A 17,737-nucleotide genomic window follows, 5' to 3' on the forward strand; every position below is an offset into this window, starting at 1 on the left:
GGCTTTAACTGAGAAATGGTCCCTTAAACTATAGACTTCAATCACCCCTATTTGTTTTAACACGTTGAAGACAAACACAGACACAAAACCAGTCCCTTTTTCATTTCTGGAAGCTGGGATAAATAGGCAAGCAATGTTACTGCATTCAAATATCAAATACAGACATTGAAAAGAATACATGAAAAGAACATTTCAGTGATCACACTGGTAACTGAATAAATAAAACTGAACAAAATAAAATATCCAAAGAAGTAATTCAACCCATGTGATATTTAAAAGGAAAAATATTGATTAATACTTTGATTATAATCACTCATTACATATACTTTGAAGCAGCAGTGGATTCCAATCCACCCCCTTCAAGTGAAACTTAGTATAATATAAATACCCAGAGAATAAAATAAAATAAAAATTGAGATCTCTTCATCAACCTAAATGTTTCTTCTAGACATGAATTAGGTTGCACAAATGGAAACCTCTCGTTCCCCTGTCAGTGAACCAGGGTTACATTAAGTTGAAATGATTAATACCCAGAGTATTGTTTTGGCGAATGTATCTTCTGACTGGAAATTTCACAAGAAAGTGGGAAAAGACTGTAAGACACTGTGTTAGAGCTATTAATGAAAAACAATAGTTTTAAAAAATATATATATTTTGACACAATGTCCAAAATTATTCATATCCCAGATCTTATCGCAAAATTCTCAGTAAGATGCAATTTTCTGCACCATTCTAAATGCTCCTGCTAATTTCTAGCATGTTCTATCTAGAGCATTGTGATTTATTATAGAAGTGGTCTATAAACTATAAATTCAGAACAGCTGATACACCTGTTTGCTAGTCAGCTTCTGGTCAGTTGCAAATCATGGTTAAAACCAAGGAGCTTGAGGACCACCGGTTGCACATTGTGGATGCTCACAAGAAAGGGAAAGGATACAAAGGTATTTCCAAATATTTTTAAATACCAGTGCCCACAGTGCAAAGAATTATTTGAAAGTTCAAGGAGTTTTACACTGTAAAAAATCTAAAAGGACGTGGTAGGACACCAAAAGTGTCCCCTGCGCTGGCAAGACTCGTAATCTCCAAGGATCACCCGCAAAGCCATACTGAATAATGAGTAATGCTGGTACCAACTTTTAATGGCAGACACTCCAGTGGACACTGCACTAGACTGGCATCTATGGACACCGGCCAAGGAGTGGTGTGGAGTGGTTGGTTAAACTTCTGAATGAATAAAGGTCTCTGAATATATTAGTACAGATATGGGCAGATATGCATTTTCTGTTCCCGGAAAAAAGAAGCTCAAAATATTTTTAATTCAACACTTCTAGTGAAATGAAACCACATCTAAACCACATTCAGGAAATCTTTTGTGCCACCAAATCCTACTGGAGCACCAGAGACTGTCTGCATTTACACACAGTAACTTACTGTATAAAGCTTTACTCACAATGGACTATTCACTGTGTAAAAGAAGGAGAAAGTTAAAAAACAAAAACAAAAAAACATGTGCAGTGCAGTACTATAGACCCCTTCACAGTTGACATCACAGGAAAATCTGCAGTTCGCAATGTGCAGGTCGGGGTCAGAAAGTTTATTCCATCCCATTAAATTGTGTGTTAACCAGATAATTTCTCGTCAAGAAAAAAAAAAGCCTACTTGTGGACTGTGAAAATCACACCACTTGTGAGGTCAAGTATTTCAGGATTCCTGCAGGATCTCATCCATTTAAAAAAAATAGACGACATCTGTTCGGATAGATACTGCTATCTGCTAAGTCTGTAGCATGACACGGGTCAATTAATGCCAGATATCATCTAATAAATCAGTCTACAGTTTACAGAAAACATTTGTTTACTTACCATGGCTTAACTCTACCGTTGTTGTCACAATGTTGGCTCTAGCCTGCGGCTAACTACTAGCAGCTGGCTACGTCTGTAGCATGACACAGGTCCATGACATTTAAAAAACGGTTAACCTGCATAGCTTAACGTTATAGGCTAGTGTACAGAAACCTGTTCAACACTGTTCACTCGTAATTCAACATTGTGACAACAACGGTAGAGTTAAGCCATGGTAAGTAAACAAATGCCGTTAGCTAAACAAGTTTATTATGGTAATGTTCCCGTTCCTGTGGTGGCAAAGACAGTGCATACACTTGACACAATATGCCGGTCTATTAGCCGCGCCATTTTTCTGACCCCATGCTGTGCGCGCACCCAACCTAGGCTTTCGATGTTTACAAACATCGTCTATTGAAACGTGTAAAAGGCTGTTTCAAATTTTCCTGGACAGTGGTTTTGTACCATTAGCCTCACATTGTTTTTTTGTTTTAATAGATGTAATGTATGGAGCGTATTGTCATTTCCTCTCTCACTCTTATCTACTACACCTCATTCTAGTTAATTACCTCTCACAAAGTCTCACACATTCTCAGAAAATAGCTCACTTCCTCTGCAAAAAAAGGTGCATAAACAATCCATTCCTTTGATTCCTTCCCTTTTCTTGTTTTCCATGTTTTTTTTTTTTTAATTCCAAACATTTCTGGCATCACTGAGGGGGTGTGTGGAGGTGTTTATTAATGTCTGGGAATGTCCAACGCTGCACTGGGAACAATCAGAAAAATCCATCTGGCCAAATCTGGCTCTAACGTTTCCATCCTAAAACTTTTGTGTGACTCTTTACATTCTCAATAGATTAAAACACTGTATTTTTAATGGAAAAATATAGTCTATATTTTTCAGATGTGCCTAATTAATTCCACTTCAACAACTCAAGAACCCTTCATGTACAACAACACTGATGTCATCAACAAAAAATCTGACGAGAAGGCATTCCTGTGTTACAAGGAGTCTGATTCAGATGTTTGAAATCTTGCTGAAAATATGGGAACATTATTCCAGTATGTGGGTTTGACTGATTCCTGAAACGGTGTAATGGGTTTTTGGGTGTGTGTAAATTCATGGGTTGCATACCATTAAATTACTGTCCAAAAAACTTCAGCGGGCCAAACCACAGCTATTAATCAGACCATCATAGATAGTTTTGACTGCTGCAATGTTGTTCTGTCGTTGATTTACCCAGTTCTCTCATGTTCAGGTGCTTAAATAAAACATAAACAGTATTAGGTTGATATCATGACATTACAAGCAAAGCTGATTGGTGTACTTAAAGAAGAATGTGCATCAGATAGTTTTTACCTTGTCAGATTATCTACTAACAAAGAGGTGGCATTTTAGTTTGTTTATTTTAAAAAGTACTGTACGATTTGACACGCCATCTTTCATGCTTGGAGGACATAATGGAGAGAAAACATCCCTATTGTAAAATCATCATCCTCTTGCTTGTTCTGAATCAGATCCAAAGTAACTAGTAACTTTTCATTGGATATTTTTTTTTACTCCTACCTAAGTAGTTATTACTATTACTTCTACTTGAATAATTATTTCTGTAAGTTTTTTAACTTGAGTACATATTTTGGTTACTCTACCCACCTCTGCCTCTGAGTACTTAGACGAATTTAAAGAGAATATTAGCATTATTAGCTTTACAAGTACAGTATTGGGGTCTAGTACCCCAAACATAAAGAAAATAAAGTCAATGTCGTCAGAACATGAGGGGTGAGCACAGATACATACCGGACCTGTTGCTTCATGGCTATATGCTGGCCCAAGTTCATCATTTCCTCATAGTCATGAGACTCCGTCAGTGATGAAGAAGCCACAACACTGATCTTATCGTAAATAAAAACAAAATGTCAGTAACTCATATTTCCTTAAGGTATAACATTATCTCATAACTTACTGCAATTTTTTTTTACAAACTTAATAGGATTTGACTAATTTAGTTTATTTTTGCGTTTGAAATTTGTGTGTTTTTATTATAACAGCTTTTACTCAATGCATAGTCCTGTGTGAGTACAGCTTTGTGTAGTAAGTGTAAATGCCGACAGTATCAGGTGGTCCAGGATCTAGGGGCACACAGGAATTTAAGCCAGTGTTTCCTGAATGTGGTTTAGATGTGGCTTCTCTTCACTATAAATGTTGGTTTAAAAATATTTTAGGCTTCTTTTTTCCAGGAATAGAAGTAAAAAAATATTATAGTTTTTTTTTGCTACGGGAATTTGAGGCGAAACGAATGGAAAAAGGGGTCAGAAATTGATTCTGGCCAGTGCCTTGCATATCTGTCCATATTTATACTAAACAACATCCAATCAGTAGTTTAATTACACGGTCCACTGAGTGACTGAGTAGTCCACTGAAATTGGCATGAAACCCATCATCTCTTTTTTCTGTAGTTACTTTAATCTGTGCCCAATAATGGCAAAAAAGCCAATAATGCGACAGCATGTAAGGTCATGTACTGTAAATACCTTCGGGGCTGTTCTTTTTTCAGGTTTAACTGACAGTAACGCCTTAATTTGGCTCTTCATATACCTTAATATATGTCTTGGTCAATTTAATCACAAACAGTGTACAATTATTTTGCTGCAAAGCACAGCGTACAGCCTTTTCACTTCCCAAATAAACAAAATTAAAGAAATATGAAAGCATTGGATCTCTATTGTTGAACATCTCCGTTTGGGCTGAAGGCTCAGAAAATATGTGGACCGGAGATGCATTTAAAGGAGCTGTATGTAAGAAATGTATTTTAATTAATCATAAAATGGCCCTGATATGTCACTAGACATTAAGAAATCATGTTCATTTCAAATACTTATATCACTGACAACAGTAGTCCGGCCAGGATATTGTCATTTAAAAGTGAAGTTGCAGCCCTCAACTGATGTTGATGTTGTCATGTTGTGTTTTGGCCTGAAGCTCCACCCTCCACCTATCTACCAATCACGAAGTCAGTAGTGTTTCGGCATCGGGGTTGCCAGCTCTGCTCTAGTTACCACAGCTACATGTCAGCCTACGTTCCTGCTGGATCCTGCAGCCTATCTGGCAACCTGGAGTCAGGGGGGATGGGGAGGGGATCCACCGCTCTACAGTAATTTGAAAGTGATTGCAGTACCAGTTTTGGCCACAATCTTACATACGGCTCCTTTAAATTCCAAAAGTAATGCGTCTCGATTCATCACTTATGATGGGATCGACCGAACCTCATCTTAGCACTATAGGGCCTAGTTACCAAGAGGTGTTCTTCTAACACACTGTGTTTCAGTTTCAAACACTTTTACCTACAATAATCATGCAACAAATTATGAAAGAAACAAATTTTTGTTGAGGATGCATTCAAAATCCACTGACTCTTAAATGTGATGTCTCAATGGGCATAACACTTTATACCCGGGGTTTTCAAAGTGGGGGCCGCCAGGGGGGGGCAGGGGGGGCCGCAGCAAGTTGGGAGAAAGAAAAAAAAGCGGGGGGGAAAAAGTAAAAAAAAAAACGCAACAATATTTATAATTTTATGAGTATTTTTATGAAATAGCATTATAATAATTTGTTGCATAGCCTATCTGAACATTATACTTTTAATGCTAATCTTTTAGAGATGCACCAATTGATCGGCTGGTGACCGGAATTGGACGATTTTCAAGTGATCTGCCATGACCGGCGCCGAGTCTATTTTTGCTGCGCTGCTCACGCTCAATTAAAGTGAAAGCACACTTTTGATGGACAAAATAAATATGATTTCAAACAAAAAGTGCCTAAAATGCACATAATTTGCATGTCTAGTGTGTTTTAACAAGAACTGGAGTAGGCTATGTCAGAAAAGACTCAAAAATATTTATAGAAAATGTACCCATTTAAACTTGTTTTTATTATTCAGTTTGGGGAAAAGTATATGATGTTTTATAAACAAAAATATAGAAAATAAATATTTGTGTGTGCTGTAAAGTGGTTAGAAAAAATGAAATCGGAATTGGCTAAAATCTGTATCGGCAGGTCAAACTCAAATAAAAATCGGAATCGGCCTAGAAAATTGTAATCAGTGCATCTCTATAATCTTTCTGATTGGCTGGTATCAAACACCATCACATGATCTGATGTTCACAGATGTTTTATTTATTTATTTCTACATTTGCCGTAGTATTGTCGACGGGTTCAATAACGCATCCTGCAAAAGGGGGGCCGTGGCCAGAACCTAGTGGTATTTGGGGGGCCTTGTCATGGAAAAGTTTGGGAACCCCTGCTTTATACTACATGGTACTACATATTTACCATGGTACACTTAAAAAATTGTTTATTTTTTATGCTGTTCATTTTATTTAAACAATTAATTTTCATTGTATCAGGTTTCTGGTTCAAGTGTGACTGCTTCATGTTAAACTGACTTGAAACGGTTACTCTTTAACTTGATGTTGTCATTTTGAAATAACATACAATTTAGTTTCAATGAAGTAACTCAAATCAAACATTATGCTTTACACAGGGCTGGATTGGGAGAGTAAATGTTGAATCAAAATGTTATTTTATTCTCTTTTTTTTTTTTGCCAAGAGACTTGTTAATGTTTAATGTTCTTTCTGTTATGTTAGTGGTTTTAGGGTGAGCAAAGTGTTGATCTTGTGGTTGGGTTGAGGATCTGCTAATGGCTTTAATAATAAAGCAACCACTATGGTACTTCTAGACTCTAACACTGAAGTTATGTTTAGTTTGTTGTTGTTGAACTCACAGGCCTAACAAGAAGCATTAATGTAGGATTATTTGAATAATTAAACTGAATTAAGTTCAACAAAAACCATTGATTCTAGTTAGTTGTACATTGATTCTACTGGGTTTTACCACTGTCCAGGATTGAATCATGTGCAGAAAAATAGCTATTTTTTGAGTGTATATATCAAAGTCCCATCTGATATGGTTATTGTAAGATGATGCCACCACAGTATTATAACCATGGTTTGGGGCATATGCCAAAACTACCATTGCAGTTAAGTGTGTGGGACGGTTGCCCAATATATATGTAGAACAATAATATCTTAGTAAAAACCTAAAGAAATATTGACAAACTATATATCATTTGAAAGCTTACAATCTCTAGTTTTCATATTTGGTGGCTGTTTTTTAAAAATAAATTACAGAGGAGCAGTAATTTGTCAATTTGCAACAAGAATATTTCATATTCATGGGGCGTGTTTAGGCCTTTATTTTAAAAATAGAAATAAACATGAAAAATCACGAAAGATTGGTAGAAACCTCAGTTTGTTTTCATGCCAAGAGTTCAAAAGATAACACCAATTCAATTTTATGAGGAAAAAAAGGTCTAAAAATGTTTTGAATATAAAGAAAAATATTATGGATTCTCGATTTGTGATGCGGCAGCGAGCTATAACGCACATATGTGCTCTTTTTATGTGTTTATTAGAGGTTGAAATCAAATCAAATACTGCCAAACCACCCATACTATTTCTGAATAGGAAGTATACTTATGTATAATTATGGAAATACATGGTTCAGATCACTCAAAACGTATATGAAAATGGAGGCGCCCTTATATGGTCAGTAAGGAAGCTTGGCTGTCCATCTAGTGAAAAAGTCTGGTACTACGCCCAAATAAAATCTTACTGAAAGCTCTTTTTTTGAGATATCAACCTAAAATTTGGTACACAACTTGTTTAGAATTTTCTGGCAGTTTTAGAGTAAAATATATTTTGTAATATATATATTTTATATAAAATATAAATAATTAAATGTTTACATTGTACATTTTCATAAACTCAAACTTATTTAACTTTTTTTATGTTTCACTTTCATAATGTATTTCACTTCTACAATAATCTGGCAAATGTCTCCTTTAAAACAAGACCAACCATATGTCTATATTCCAAAGCATTCTTGAATTACAACCATTTAAGTTTGGATAGTGATTTTCATGTCTATGCGGAAAAAAAGAAGGGGGGGGGGGGGGGGGGATGTGGTGACAGTTAAGGTGTTAATTAAGTGATTTTATTATGCCTACATAAATTCTGCAACTAGGCCATGTTGCAGGCCATGAACCCGGTTCACTAACAGACCACATTGTAGAGTTGTGGGAAAAATGTGGTGTTTTTAATGTTTTCCATTTGCCTAAACTGATCTGTTGCGAATTAGTGCTCAAATTATTGTCTGATAGATGAAATGTCAAGAGATGTGGTGTCTGCCATGATGAACTTTGTCCCAGATTCCCAGAATTCTCAGACTATAGCAGCTGCATCCTGCTCTTTACGTCTATACAGTGTCTCCTTGTTAAAGCAGACGAGATTGCTCAACTTGTCATGCTCTACCCTCAGAGAGACGTCTTCTGATGCAGGTTTATGTTGACTATGATGTTTCCAGATTGCAGACACAGACAATATTCTTAGGTTGTTCTGGCTCAAGTTGGCTCAAGCTGAATCATGGCTTGAGGCCCTTTCCCAACCCAGTCTCCTCTGTCTCACTATGTTTCCTGGCAGTTTTCTGCACTGCCCTGCTTAAAAAAAAAAAAAAAACACTGTTTCCAGACTGCAACTGTCTGAAATCTCTTCAGCATCTCCCAGAACATGATCCATCAGTCAGTTATCTGAAATTACTCTTTCTTCAAATAAAATAAACAATAATGTGATAAAGTGGATTTATAATATAAATACTCTTTTATGTCAGGAATGCAGTAATTGTGTTCACTCAATCATTTATGAGACATGTAAATGAAACTGTCTGCACAATGCGAGGTCAATAATGCACTTCCATTGTAGGGTAAACCATACTGAAACACTCTTTCCTTTTTACCTGTCTCAAAGCTGACATGAAGATTCATGTTCGAGATGTGCGGCTGTTATTTAGAAATATCTGACAAATAATAACTGAATATGTCAGAAGGCCATGTATAAATATGGTTTAAATATTCTTCAAATTTTTATGTCCTGGGTCCATATGGGATGAAAGTCAATAAGACAGAACTGCAACCAGAGCTTGTCTGTAACCGACTGTCTGATATGACAGACTCCATGTCTCTTGGCATTTCATCTATCAGACAATAATTCGCCACAGATCAGTTTAGGCAAATGGCAAACAAATTCAAAATGCCTAATTTTTTTTCACAACTCTAAAATGTGGTTTGTTAGTGAACATGGTGTGTGGCCTTTCTGACAAAAAATGGGGGACATTAAATTTAACATTTAGTTTAATATTCAACAATAATATTGATCTGCCTGCATTGACACTATTATACAAGAACTGAGCTGGACGATGACATCACGGTTTACTCCAGAGCGGATATATATATATATATATATATATATATATATATATATATATCACTTTTTTTCTTTTTTTTAAACAAAAACAAAAATGAAACATCACTGAACTTACTGGACTGTGATGCTATTTTCTTCTGGAAACAAACTTTTTTGCATTATTTTCCTGTTATACATGCCTGTTATCGTTATATAAATAAATGTTACTTGTCTTGACTTCCCATCTACTGGCATGAATTCAGCATTACACACAAGTCAAAACTTGGACCAAGAAAAAGTGTTCGGTTGGCCTTCATCGGCCTCCATGTAGGCAAGGCAAGGCAATTTTATTTATATAGCAACATTAAAAAGATAAGTCTTCAACCTTGATTTAAAAGAACTGAGAGTTGTTGCAAACTTACAGTTATCAGGAAGTTTATTCCAGATATGTGGCGCATAAAAACTGAACACTGCAGACTTTGTTACAGCCTTAACATGGTTGTTAAAATTCAGGTCTGGATCCATAATTACGCCAAGATTTCTGGCTTTGTCAGTTGTTTTTAGCATTGTTGTTGTTTGGAGATGAGTGCTGACTTTTAGGCGTTCGTCTTTTGCTCCAAAAACAATCACCTCAGTTTTATCCTCATTTAATTAAAAAAAATTCTGGCACATCCAATAATTAATTTCTTCAATGCACCTAGCCAGTTCCTGTATTGGCCTGTAATCTCCGTGTGACAAAGTTATGTAGACTTGCGTGTCGTCCGCATAACTGTGATAGCTAATATTGTTGCTTTCCATAATTTTAGCTAGAGGAAGCATGTAAATATTGAACAGCAGAGATGTAGAATAAATCAGATTGCTTCACTAATATGACGTCTTCATCTCATTTGAGTAGATATCATTTTTAACATTTTTAAAAGTACTGTTCATTTCTTCGGAATATATTTCGTAGTATGTGTAAAACTTTTTCAGTGAAAGGAACCTATATACTGTATAGATTTCAAACATCTGCTTGTGTTGGGCATGCGATTACAGGTCTTGAAATAAATGTTGCAAAACCCCCTGCAATACGCGTCTCTCCAGGGCCGGATTTGAGGAACCCTAATCTTGGCCCAATCAATACATAATGATGAATGATGAAGAAATTGAGATCCGCGTGGATGGAAACAAGCTAGAACAGGTTCATTATTTCTGTACATCCCTGGGTAGTCGAGTGTCGTATGATGCCGATTATACAACCGAAGTGAAATCGAGATTGGCAATGGGCATGCTGGTAATGTTGAAGCTTACGAGGATATGGAAGAACATATCAGTAAGCACTCTCACCAAACTACGTTTGATGAAATCCCTAGTATGGCCAGTTGCAACATACGGTTGGGAATCGTGGACATTAAAGAAGGAGGAAGAAAAAGGCGCATCCAGGCTTTTGAGAACAAGTGCATTAGAAAGTTGTTATGAATTCCATGGACAAAACTGATGACAACTGATCAGGAATACAACCTGGCTAGAACAACGAGCGAACTAATGAATCACGTTACTTTATCATCCATGCAGCCAACCACTGCCAAGCAACGAAGGAGAAATGACATGATGGAAACATTGTTACTATTTATATTCATTCATGCATTTGGCAGACGCTTTTATCCAAAGCGACTTACATTGCATTTCAAAGAACATATTTACATTCTTATCAGATCTTGATTTCCCTGGGAATCGAACCCATGACCTTGGTGTTACAAGCAGCAACGCTCTACTGTTTGAGCTACAGGAAGGCAACTCTCTTGGCCCAATCATAAAGGAGATATTTTGCCAATTCAAGATGACTAATGAACTGCCTGAGCGTGGAAACAGTTCATATCCAAGACATACAGTTTTTACAGAAAACCTTATTTTTAGCTTTTTAATAAGAGAAGACTGTTCATTCATTGCTGTGGTCTCAGTTACTGACTGCCAGGAAAACTCATAGTTGGATTTATTAGAAATAATCAGACTGGCTATAAGCTTAATCAACTTGACTGATTTAAACTAGTCCAACTAGAAGTTTAAATCAATCAAGCTATATAATCTGATGATCACGATGTAGCCCGGTGCTCTTTTCATTTGAACTTTACTGTATATCATCAGCAATATCGATATGCACAAAGTCTAATGTTTATGACTAACTAAATCGTGTGAAAATCAGTAAGAAGGAACAGATTCACTTGTTATCTTTTCTTATATATCATGCAGCAGTCACTAATGCCACATCCACATTGCCAATTAAAATGTAAAAGGCTGATTAAGTCAAATTCTGAATGCCATATTAATATCCTGAGAGGTTTGTTAAGAGAAACTGTAATGATTTCACTAGACCAACAGATGGAGACAGAGATGTTATCCAACAATACCTTTACCATGTCCATCCATCCATCCATCCGTCCATCCGTTCTTCAAACCGCTTGTCGCAGGGATGCTGAATCCTATTCCAGCGTCTCGGGCCAAAAGCAGGCAAACGTCCTGGACTTTCTAATCGAAGTGACTTATTCATGTGTCAGCACTGATGCTCGTTTCCACCTTATGTGGTAATTGTGAGACAAAGATAAAAAAGAACACTGTGAGAAACAATGTTGACATTGTGAGATTTAAAGCCAAAATTGTGAGATATAGTTATGAGGTAGCCTAAGTCCCAAATATGAGATTTACAGTCACAATTTTGAAACAAAGATGCAATTGTAAGATATAAAGTTGCAATTTGAGAAAGAGCCACATTGCGTGATATAAAGTCCTCAATATGAGAGATGCAATTGAGAGATATAAAGCCGAATTGTTTGGTAAAACATTGCAATTACAAGAAATGAAGTCACGGTTGCCTTTTTTATTAACTCCGAGGCATATTTTATCTATTTTTTGATTATCAGCACAGATCCATCCACACAAAAATTAAAGTGCACTCTTTTTTACACTGCCTTCTGACATTTATGAAGATGAGTATTTCCTGCTGCTTTACTGTCCAAAAGACTAAACAAAAAACCTGTCAGAACAAGTTATAATTCAATATGCACAGATACAGTAAGAGTCTGTTCGCCTCCATAAACATGATGACATCAAACAAAAATGTATTCTTCTCCGCTTCCTGCCTTCTGTGTTTTGAGACTGACATTATTACCACACACACATTCTTCCCCAGTGACTGCGGCTGGCACTTATTTAAAGACTTTCTTCCACTCACTTTAGAAAGAGGTAAATAGTTCAGATTAGCGGGAAGTGTGGAGGAGGATCGCAGGTCACATAGCTGAGCCGACCATTACAAAAAACAAGTTTACTTCAAATTCATTTTAGAATCAAGTTAATTGTTAGTATTTAAGTAATTACGTATATTAGTATATTTAGTAATTAAGTATAATAGCACACTTTCTTTTTTTTTTTTACTTGTTTTGGAAGGTACGAATAAAAGTCTCTGGTTCAAAGTTCAAGAGTTGAGCTGGAAGACAGCATGTGAACTTGAACTTATGGCAGTCAGGTTGGAATAAATAATCATGCTTGTCCAAAAATGAGTCCTCAACGGAAAAAGTTGTTGAACTTCAGTTGAACCTCAGCACTACATCACATTAGTTGTTCCAATTTACTGTAAGTCCATCAGTTTAGTATACCAAAAGTTCAACTGCAGGGTATTTATATTAAGTACACATATGTAGATGTATTTGTAGTATACTTAGCATGTAGAAGAGACTGTAGACGGTTCGCACTCTGAAAAACTAGACAAAGTCTTTAACAAAAAGAATCAATTATTTTAATAGAGCAAGAGCAGACGTTTCAGCCATCCAGCTATTCTCAATGCTCATAGTGAATCAACACCAGACATGCAGTCAATTAATATCCAATAGGTCATCAGGAAACAAGTAACAGGTGCAAAGGGAGGGGCTTCAGCCCAGACCCAGAGAACAAATAGAAACACAATTCTTTATCTCTAAAAAAGAAGAATAAAAGCATTTACAGAAAACATGAATAGTTTATCTCTTCATTCATCCCTTTCGGGAAAAGGCTGTTGAGTTCAAAAATCCAAAAAGATTCTCTCTGTAGCAGTTTTTTATCTACATCACCACCTCTCCTTTTAGGCAAAACTCTTTCAATGCCCAGAAATTTCAGGTCAGAAATTGCATGCTTGGCTAGTTGAAAATGTTGGGAAACAGACGAAGTTGCATCACATCTCCTGATTGCACTCAAGTGTTCCAAAATTCTCGTTCGTAAAGCCCTGATAGTTTTGCCTACATACAACAATGGGCAAGGGCAGATCAAAATATATACCACGTGGGTAGATTTACATGTAATCAATTGCTTGATTTTATATATCTTACGTGTGTGCGGATGTGTAAAAGATTGGAGTTTAAGGTAATGTGAACAAGAAGTGCAACTTTTGCATGGAAAATTACCCTGGGCATTAAAAAGAGTACCAGAAGGAGGCGTGGCAATATCAGCATGGACCAGCCTATCTCTGAGGTTTGGGTTTCTAGAAAAGACACAAAGAGGCAAATTTTGAAAAAGTCCATTCAGTTGATAATCACTTTTAATTATATGCCAATGGGAATTAACAATGTTTCTAATTTCTCTGCTCAAAGGACTGTGGGTCAGTTTTAGAATGCAGCGGTTCTCATTTTGTTCGGAGACCACATTAGACGAATGTGTACCAGAGGCACGTACTTTGTTTAGTGCTGTATCTAGCCAACTGTTGGGATATCCCCTAGAGTTAAAATCTCTGTATAGAAGTCTTGCTTTTACCTCAAAGTCATTTTTGTCAGAGCAGATACGGTGCAATCTGGTGAACTGACTGAAAGGCAGACCACGTTTCAGGGATGTTGGATGAGCACTTGTGGCATGAAGTAAGCTATTTTTCTCTGTGTCTTTCCTATATAAAGAAGAAGCAATATGTCCATCAATAACAGAAATACAGGTGTCTAAAAAGTTCACACTAGTGGCACTCGCTGTACAGGTGTACTTAATAGAAGATCTTAAACAATTCATGCATAAGACAAACAGTTCAAATTCAGATAATGAACCATGAAAAAATCACAAAACAGTCGTCAATGTATCTCTTGAACAATATTATCTTCTCCAAAAAAGGATTGTTATTGAACACATACTGTTCTTCCAAAAAACCAAGATATAGATTAGCATAGTCAGGGGCCATAGTGGCGCCCATAGCTGTGCCACTAATCTGAAGGTAATATTGATGTTCAAACAAGAAATAGTTTTTAGTGAGCACTAATTCAGACATATCTACAATGAATTTAGTAGGTAAACCATCATCATTAGTCCGAAGATCAAGAAAATACTTCAAGGCAGTCAAACCATCAGTATGGGGAATGTTTGTGTATAAAGAGGTTACATCCATAGTAGCAAGCAAAACATCCTGACCTAGATGACCAATCTGAGACAGACATTTAAGAAAGTCAGATGTGTCCTTGAGATAACTTGGGAGCAAAGTAACCAAAGGTCTAAGAATGAAGTCTACAAAATTAGAAAGAGGTTCAGTAAGACTATTATTACCTGCAACAATTGGGCGACCTGGTGGATTAGATAGATTTTTATGAACCTTAGGCAAAATATAGAAAGCTGGTCTAGTTGGGGTGCGATTGAAAAGATATTGAAATTCTCGTTCAGAGATAAGAGAAGAGGAGTGAGCTTGCTAAAGGAATAGTTCTATTTCCTTTTGAAATCTACTAGTAGGATCAGTGGGCAAAGCTCTATAATAAGACAGGTCTTGTAATTGTCTTAGAACCTCCTGATCGTACAGGGTTTTAGGCATAATTACTAGACCACCTCCCTTATCAGCTGGCTTTACCACAATGTTTTTATCTTTGCAAAGTTTGTCAAGGGCCTGTCTTTCAGAAAGTGTCAAATTATTCATGCCATTGTGAGGATTGCTAAAAAGCTGCTCAACATCACGTTCAACAAGTCTACAAAAAGTGTCCAATGAGGGGTTAAAGATGGGAGGGCAAAAAGTACTTGTAGGTTTAAATTTACCTCGCTCCTGTTTGTTGTAAATCTGAGAAGAGGTAGTTGTAGTGTCCTTGTAATAGGTTTTCAGTCTCAGATTGCGAAAAAATTTAAACAGTTCTATTTTGGTGACAAAGGAATCAGCAGGTTTACTAGGGACAAAACTCAAACCCTTATTTAAAAGGCTTACTTCATCTGGGTGTAGGGTGTTGCCTGTGAGGTTGAAGATTAAGTTATCTTTTTCCGGCTCTGCTTCCTCACCATTGATGTGGATTTGCTGTCTGGTCTTGCTGCCTCGTCGACCTCGGCACGTCTTCTTAGGCGTGAACGTGTGGCACTTTGGAGGCTGTCGGAGTCGCTGGACTGTCCTCCTAAAAAATCACTCTCGACACTAGACGCTGAGGTCAATGAGGCACCATCTTCAAAACGAACTTTGCGAAGTGGCCTGGTTGTTTTGGTCTGATTTAGCCATTTGTAGACTTGGTTATCCCTGTAATCCATTGTATCTCTGCGAAATTTTCTTATCTTGATTTGTTGAAGATCTTGTTTGAATTTTGCCAAAGACTTCTCAAGAAGCTCAGTATGTTGTTTGAACACAGTCTCATCATGGGAATCAATGATGGAGATTTGAATCTCATCGATGTCTTGTTTAATCTTAAGTAACTCTTTTTGTGTGAACTCTATAACCAGGAGAGTAAGATCTAGAGATGCCGTCTTCACGACCAATAGTTGGAGCCTTCTGGATACGAAGGCCTCTAGGTATGCGGCTAGCTCTCCAGTATTCACTCAAAGTAGAACCATGTAGGTTATAACGAATCTCTTTTTCCATAAGATGTTTGTAGCGTTTCATAGAGAATTCAATGTCCTCTGGTTGTAGAGCATTAGTTTCATCTCTTGGGAACAAAATGTTCTGGGAATCTTCAAGACTGAAGGTAAAAGTGGTAGCTTTGCAGTCAGTCAGTTGGTTGATCTCTTTAAAGGATGACATCTTCACCAAAAATAGTACAGGTGGAGCAGCAAACAATAGAAAGGAACTCAGAAGACAAGGAAATATTGTTGCGCTCAGATGAAAGCTAGTTGTATGTCCAGGTGCGTGAAAACCAATAAGATGTAGAAGAGACTGTAGACGGTTCGCACTCTGAAAAACTAGACAAAGTCTTTAACAAAAAGAATCAATTATTTTAATAGAGCAAGAGCAGACGTTTCAGCCATCCAGCTATTCTCAATGCTCATAGTGAATCAACACCAGACATGCAGTCAATTAATATCCAATAGGTAATCAGGAAACAAGTAACAGGTGCAAAGGGAGGGGCTTCAGCCCAGACCCAGAGAACAAATAGAAACACAATTCTTTATCTCTAAAAAAGAAGAATAAAAGCATTTACAGAAAACATGAATAGTTTATCTCTTCATTCATCCCTTTCGGGAAAAGGCTGTTGAGTTCAAAATCCCAAAAGATTACTATATTAGTATACTTAGCATAAAATAAATGCATTTCAAATACATTTTGGTTATTCTCACTGTGGTTTTTACAGAGGTCAGAACAGTCAACAGCTTTCCCACACGACTGTCTCTCTGTGAGAAACACTGGTCTGAGAGACTGCCAGTCAGAATCTGGACCACTCTAATAGGGGACATCTGGCCTAGCGTAGCCTAATGCTGGGTACACGCCAAAAGATAATCGGGCTGATTTTGGGCCGATTCCCCCCCTTCCGACTATCCTAGCTATGTCCGGATTATCTTGATGGTTCAACAGATTATCTTATCAGATTTTCCCTAGGTGTGAGGTGTGTTAAAGGGGACATATCATGCTAAATCCACTTTTTTAGCCCTTAAATGCATTTTGTTGTATATTTGGAGTGTTTAGAAATACAGAAAAGTTGAAATTATTCTCTTCAGGTGCTTCGTTGATATCTTTATATTCTGTTTTGGTCATATTTTTCAACCGGTTCAGATTTTTCTGTCATCTATGACGTTTTTTGAACTATCACGTCACAGTATTTGCAGCGGAACTGCCAAATAAGGACATCGACTTCCGGCCCAACACTTCCAGCAATTCGCCATTTTTATTTCTCGCTGCAATTTTGTAGTCCAAGCTAAAGGATGCAGAAGTTACGAGAGGGTAAGTTAAAATGTTCGGTTGTTGGATGTAGTAACCCACACGCTTCATTACACTGTCTAATGTAGATGAACTGCTGCGCTTGTGACAGGGCGCATGTTTAACCGAAAGAACGAGCAGAGAGAGAGACACGGTCGCGCACGCGCGCACTCTCTCTCTTCGGAGCCAGGCGAAAGTGTAAACAAGACTTCACCGTCTCCAAACTAGACGCTGTCTTGCTCTCTTTCCCTCGCACATATTAATCAAAATAAATCGACACGGTGGTAAAAGGTCGGAAGACCAAAGTTTCATGTGTAAATACAGTAACACACCATTGCGATACATACATCCATATGAAGACGTTGTTCTGCAGGTTCGTCGTCTTCATTTTCATCTCGCTCCGGCTCCGACTCTGGCTCGAACATGTAAGGCTGGATGGACAAGTCTTCCGTTGTTGACATTTTGTTAATAACGTGTGAATAAAACGTTTCTGTGCCGCTAGATAATCGTATCTCTGCTATCAAACTACAAA

The 17,737-nt window shown here is 37.2% G+C and overlaps 2 protein-coding genes across 3 annotated transcripts in view; one reads left to right on the forward strand and one right to left on the reverse strand.

The window, feature by feature from the left end:
- Positions 1–17,737, forward strand: part of c18h3orf33 (c18h3orf33 homolog (H. sapiens)) — a 466,419-nt gene that overhangs the window by 99,098 nt on the left and 349,584 nt on the right. The window lies entirely within an intron of this gene.
- Positions 1–17,737, reverse strand: part of lekr1 (Leucine-, glutamate- and lysine-rich protein 1) — a 142,715-nt gene that overhangs the window by 8,555 nt on the left and 116,423 nt on the right. Inside the window, exons 15-16 of one of the 2 annotated variants that reach the window (XR_014209090.1) lie at positions 11,522–11,687; positions 1,222–3,733 (exon numbers count right to left, since the gene is read on the reverse strand). The gene's annotated coding sequence lies outside the window, so the exon portion shown is untranslated. Of the gene's footprint in view, positions 1–1,221; positions 3,734–11,521; positions 11,688–17,737 lie in introns of those variants that run through there. The other variant, XR_014209089.1, reaches the window with a different exon arrangement.

The sequence above is a fragment of the Leuciscus leuciscus genome, assembly GCF_965113295.1.
Source record: "Leuciscus leuciscus genome assembly, chromosome: 10".
Classification (NCBI taxonomy): Eukaryota; Metazoa; Chordata; class Actinopteri; order Cypriniformes; family Leuciscidae; genus Leuciscus; species Leuciscus leuciscus.